At 41.7% G+C, this 5,000-nt stretch overlaps 4 non-coding genes and 7 pseudogenes across 4 annotated transcripts; all 11 read right to left on the bottom strand.

The window, feature by feature from the left end:
* Positions 1-519: 519 nt before the first annotated feature.
* LOC125003025 lies at positions 520-638 on the bottom strand. The gene has a single exon (XR_007111894.1). It is a non-coding gene; the product is annotated as a 5S ribosomal RNA (ribosomal RNA).
* A 101-nt stretch (positions 639-739) lies between these two features.
* On the bottom strand, positions 740-858 carry LOC125003240. Its single transcript, XR_007112102.1, has one exon. It is a non-coding gene; the product is annotated as a 5S ribosomal RNA (ribosomal RNA).
* A 101-nt stretch (positions 859-959) lies between these two features.
* Positions 960-1,078, bottom strand: LOC125002989. Its single transcript, XR_007111858.1, has one exon. It is a non-coding gene; the product is annotated as a 5S ribosomal RNA (ribosomal RNA).
* Positions 1,079-1,390: 312 nt separating this feature from the next.
* Positions 1,391-1,505, bottom strand: LOC125002617 (annotated as a pseudogene).
* Positions 1,506-1,603: 98 nt separating this feature from the next.
* On the bottom strand, positions 1,604-1,719 carry LOC125002511 (annotated as a pseudogene).
* A 101-nt stretch (positions 1,720-1,820) lies between these two features.
* LOC125002266 lies at positions 1,821-1,936 on the bottom strand (annotated as a pseudogene).
* A 98-nt stretch (positions 1,937-2,034) lies between these two features.
* On the bottom strand, positions 2,035-2,152 carry LOC125001393. The gene has a single exon (XR_007111650.1). It is a non-coding gene; the product is annotated as a 5S ribosomal RNA (ribosomal RNA).
* Positions 2,153-2,250: 98 nt separating this feature from the next.
* Positions 2,251-2,359, bottom strand: LOC125002177 (annotated as a pseudogene).
* Positions 2,360-2,652: 293 nt separating this feature from the next.
* Positions 2,653-2,767, bottom strand: LOC125002768 (annotated as a pseudogene).
* A 295-nt stretch (positions 2,768-3,062) lies between these two features.
* Positions 3,063-3,179, bottom strand: LOC125002240 (annotated as a pseudogene).
* Positions 3,180-3,498: 319 nt separating this feature from the next.
* Positions 3,499-3,617, bottom strand: LOC125002196 (annotated as a pseudogene).
* Positions 3,618-5,000: the final 1,383 nt, after the last annotated feature.

Raw genomic sequence — 5,000 nt, 5'->3', positions numbered from 1 at the left:
GCACATAATTAAACTACACGTGACACAAACATATTGATTATACAATGTGGATGAGGCTTAAACAAACCTTTACACACAGTTATGGGAGCATGTTGGTCTAATTTTTGTATATTGTTTTCGCGCACCTACAGAAGCACATGCGACTACATGCGCTCACATGGAGTAACGTTACATCCGTACGTAGTTCCCGGCATGCTCACGCACATACAAAAGAAACGATGGATGAAACAGGGCGATGACGTCATGGGATGTCTTCCTTTGATGATGTCCTCAATTGTTTTCCTTTGATGATGATGTCATGAAATGTTTTCCTTTGATCATGATGGCATAGAATCTTTGCCTTCATTACATCATCAAAATACATGCAATGATCATTTTGACGACTTATATATACTGCTTTAGTGACATTTGACATTGCTTACGGCCATACCAACCTGAACACGCCCGATCTCAAGTACTTACATCATTGCATGTATTTTGATGATGTAAATGTTACCATGTCTCCTGATGAGAATGAAAAGCTTACAGCACCTGGTATTCCCAGGCGGTCTCCCATCCAAGTACTAATCAGGCCCGACCATGCTTCGCTTCCGAGATCAGAAGAGATCAGGTGTGTTCAGTGTGGTATGGCCGTAAGCAACGTTAACTGTCACAAACGCAGTATATATAAGTGGTCAAAATCATCATTGCATGTATTTTGATGATGTAAATGTTACCATGTCTCCTGATGAGAATGAAAAGCTTACAGCACCTGGTATTCCCAGGCTGTCTCCCATCCAAGTACTAACCAGGCCCTACACTGCTTAGCTTCCGAGATCAGACGAGATCAGGCGTGTTCAGGGTGGTATGGTCGTAAGCAATGATAACTGTCACAAACGCAGTATATATAAGTGGTCAAAATCATCATTGCATGTATTTTGATGATGTAAATGTTACCATGTCTCCTGATGAAAATGAAAAGCTTACAGCACCTGGTATTCCAAGGCGGTCTCCCATCCAAGTACTAACCAGGCCCGACCGCGCTTAGCTTCCGAGATCAGACGAGATCGGGCGTGTTCAGGTTGGTATGGCTGTAAGCAATGTCAAATGTCACTAAAGCAGTATATATAAGTGATCAAAATGATCATTGCATGAATTTTGATGATGTAAATGTTACCATGTCTCCTGATGAGAATGAAAAGCTTACAGCACCTGGTATTCCCAGGCGGTCTCCTATCCAAGTACTAACCATGCCCCCCTTAGCTTCCGAGAGCAGACGAGATCAGAGTGTTCAGGTTGGTATGGGCCGTAAGCAATGTAATGTCACAAAGCAGTATATATAAGTGGTCAAAATGATCATTGCATGTATTTTGATGATGTAAATGTTACCATGTCTCCTGATGAGAATGAAAGCTTACAGCACCTGGTATTCCCAGGCGGTCTCCATCCAAGTACTAACCAGGCCCTACACTGCTAACTTCCGAGATCAGATGAATCAGGCGTGTTCAGGTGGTATGGCCGTAAGCATGTAACTGTCACAAACGCAGTATATAAAGTGGTCAAAATCATCATTGCATGTATTTTGATGATGTAAATGTTACCATGTCTCCTGATGAAAATGAAAAGCTTACAGCACCTGGTATCCAGGCGGTCTCCCATCCAAGTACTAACCAGGCCCCCAGTGCTTAGCTTCCGAGATCAGACGAGATCGGGCTTGTTCAGGTTGGTATGGCCGTAAGCAATGGTCAAATGTCACTAAAGCAGTATATATAAGTGATCAAAATCATCATTGCATGTATTTTGATGATGTAAATGTTACCATGTCTCCTGATGAGAATGAAAGCTTACAGCACCTGTATTCCCAGGCGGTTCCCATCCAAGTACTAACCAGGCCCGACCGCTTAGCTTCCGAGATCAGATGAGATCAGGACGTGTTCAGGGTGGTATGGCCGTAAGCAATGTAATGTCACAAACGCAGTATATATAAGTGGTCAAAATCATCATTGCATGTATTTTGATGATGTAAATGTTACCATGTCTCCTGATGAGAATGAAAGCTTACAGCACCTGGTATTCCCAGGCGGTCTTCCATCCAAGTACTAACCAGGCCCTACACTGCTTAGCTTCCGAGATCAGATGAGATCAGGCTTGTTCAGGTGGTATGGCCGTAAGCAATGTAATGTCATAAAGCAGTATATATAAGTGGTCAAAATCATCATTGCATGTATTTTGATGATGTAAATGTTACCATGTCTCCTGATGAAAATGAAAAGCTTACAGCACCTGGTATTCCCAGGCGGTCTCCCATCCAAGTACTAACCAGGCCCGACCATGCTTAGCTTCCGAGGTCAGGCATGTTCAGGGTGATATGGCCATAAGCAACTTTAACGGTCACAAAGGCAGTATATATAAGTGGTCAAAATGATCATTGCATGTATTTTGATGATGTAAATGTTACCATGCCTCCTGATGAAAATGAAAAGCTTACAGCAACTGGTATTCCCAGGTGGTTTCCCCATCACCAGACTAACCAGCTCCGATCCGATGGTTTCAGGTTGGTATGGCCGTAAGCAATGTCAAACGTCACGAAAGCAGCATATATAAGTGGTCAAAATGATCATTGCATGTATTTTGATGATGTAAATGTTACCAAAGTCTCCTGATGAAATGAAAAGCTTACAGCACCTGGTATTCCCAGGCGGTCTCCCATCCAAGTACTAACCAGGCCCTACAATACTTAGCTTCCGAGATCAGACGATCAGAGTGTTCAGGGTGGTATGGCGTAAGCACTTAACTGTCACAAACCAGTATATATAAGTGGTCAAAATGATCATTGCATGTATCTTTGATGATGTAAATGTTACCATGTCCTCCTGATGAAAATGAAAAGCTTACAGCACTTGGTATTCCCAGGTGTTCCCATCCAAGTACTAACCAGGCCCGCTTATTCCGAATCCGGATGTTCAGGTTGGTATGGCCGTAAGCAATGCAAATGTCACAAAGCAGTATATATAAGTGGTCAAAATATCATTGCATGTATTTTGATGATGTAAATGTTACCATGTCTCCTGATGAAAATGAAAAGCTTACAGCACCTGTATTCCCAGGGGTCTCCCATCCAAGTACTAACCAGGCCCGTACCATGTTAGCTTCCGAGATCAGACGAGATCGAGCTTGTTCAGGTTGGTATGGCCGTAAGAGTACTAACTGTCACAAACAGCAGTATAAATAAGTGGATCAAAATGATCATTGCATGTATTTGATGATGTAAATGTTACCATGTCTCCTGATGAGAATGAAAAGCTTACAGCACTGGTATTCCCAGGCGGTCTCCCATCCAAGTACTACCAGGCCCTACAACTGCTTAGCTTCCGAATCAGACGAGATCAGGCGTGTTCACGGTGGTATGGCCGTAATGCAAGGCAAATGTCACAAACGCAGTATATATAAGTGGTCAAAATAATCATTGCATGTATTTTGATGATGTAAATGTTACCATGTCTCCTGATGAAAATGAAAAGCTTACAGCACCTGGTATTCCCAGGCGGTCTCCCATCCAAGTACTAACCAGGCCCGACCATGCTGAGCTTCCGAGATCAGACGAGATCTTGCTTGTTCAGGTTGGTATGGCCGTAAGGAACGTCAAATGTCACTAAAGCAGTTTAAATAAGTGATCAAAAGGATCATTGCATGTATTTTGATGATGTAAATGTTACCATGTCTCCTGATGAAAATGAAAAGCTTACCTGGTATTCCCAGACGGTCTCCCATCCAAGTACTAACCAGGCACTTAGCTTCCGAGATCAAATGAGATCAGGCGTGTTCAGGGTGGTATGGCCGTAAGCAATGGTAACTGTCACAAACTAAGTATATATAAGTGGTCAAAATCATCATTGCATGTATTTTTGTTTTTGAGCTGAAGCTTCTACAATGATACAGTCTGCCAGGAAGTAGAGTCAGAATGTAACAGGTAGATATGAATCAGAGAGAAAAACAACGCGACCCGGTCCAACCAGGGTTTGGGTGTGATTTGTGTTTAAACTGAACACTGCCTGAGATTGGCTTATCGTGAAAGGCCTACTGCACCTTAGCCAATCATCATCACCTATGCGGACGTCGCAGCTGTTTCAGCATGTCAATATCAGGATATCAATTTCAACTTTTGCCTGTCTGAAAATTGCCGGACGGCTCTTGTTGACTTTGACGCCGACTTTCTCGTTGGTTTTTGCAGCATTTGGTAACAAATTCAAAGCCGCCCTCTCTGAGGAAAGATTGCACTTTCAGGCAATTTCCCAGAGTGCTCCCTACTGAGATATTTAGCTCTTTTGCTGTTTTGTTGGTTGCCATTGATGCTTGTTATTCGGGAAATGTTTTGTAAAACTTTGGACGAAAATCAATGAACCATGCTCTATTCAAGTGTGTTCCTTGTCTTGCTTGCAGTCAATTTGTAACTCTGAGAAGCACTAAAGAATGTACAGATCCACAGAGGCTTGTATAAAACAAACTTTCAGTAAGATCAAAGGCAAAGATTCTATGCCATCATGGCCAAAGGAAAAGATTTGATGAAATCATCAAAGTACAGAATTCTATGACATCATGAAGGAAAACATTCTATGGCACATTCTATGTAAATTTTGTGAGGAGTGCGATAGGAAGAGAGAGTGTGGGAAAGATTTTCCAAATTTCTTCTGTTTTCTGTGATCATTTTCTTTTCTCTCACTCTGGTTGTGTTTTCATTTAGGTTCCTCGATCAAAGTTTTCATTAACACCTTTCAATCTTGAGTGTCACATAGTGAGATCTATAACACTGCCGTCCGATGGTACTATTGATATGATAATATATGTCGTGAGATTTTGGCATGAGCAACCAAAATCACCACTACCACTATTCTACCAACTGTATCAGTATTAGTAATAAATAGTAGTAGATGTAATTATTTTTGTACCTTTAACATATTTACTTTTATATAGTTTCTCTCCTTTGGTTTTGGTTTGTTTTATCATTTTGCATTGTCTGTAAA

Source organism: Mugil cephalus, chromosome 23 (genome assembly GCF_022458985.1).
Source record: "Mugil cephalus isolate CIBA_MC_2020 chromosome 23, CIBA_Mcephalus_1.1, whole genome shotgun sequence".
NCBI classification, from domain to species: Eukaryota; Metazoa; Chordata; class Actinopteri; order Mugiliformes; family Mugilidae; genus Mugil; species Mugil cephalus.
This window is presented reverse-complemented; position numbering and strand designations above follow the sequence as displayed.